Source organism: Alligator sinensis, unplaced genomic scaffold (genome assembly GCF_000455745.1).
Source record: "Alligator sinensis unplaced genomic scaffold, ASM45574v1 scaffold265_1, whole genome shotgun sequence".
Classification (NCBI taxonomy): domain Eukaryota; kingdom Metazoa; phylum Chordata; order Crocodylia; family Alligatoridae; genus Alligator; species Alligator sinensis.
Window position 1 is genome coordinate 124,913 of NW_005842961.1, and position 243 is coordinate 125,155.

Consider the following 243-nt stretch of genomic DNA (forward strand, 5'->3'; position numbering starts at 1 on the left):
TGAGCCGTGCCATGAGGGGCTGTGCTGTGCTGGGGTGGGAGGGGGGCTATGCCATGCTGGGGGGCTGGGACAGCTTGGGGAACGCCTCCAGGAAAGGACAGAGACAGCACAGGCTGGGGCACTCATGCCAACCCCGGGGACCTTTGCTTCTAGGGTTGGGGTACGCAGGGGGTGGCGTTGGCAGGGCCCAGCAGCTCCATGCTGGGTGCGGGGGGCACTAGCGTATTGTGTCGCTCGCGGCTT

General features: G+C 66.7%; 1 protein-coding gene across 1 annotated transcript in view; it reads left to right on the forward strand.

Annotated features, from left to right (window-relative positions):
- AGAP2 (ArfGAP with GTPase domain, ankyrin repeat and PH domain 2) overlaps positions 1-243 on the forward strand; it is a 17,838-nt gene that overhangs the window by 490 nt on the left and 17,105 nt on the right. The gene's annotated exons all lie outside the window — the stretch shown is intronic.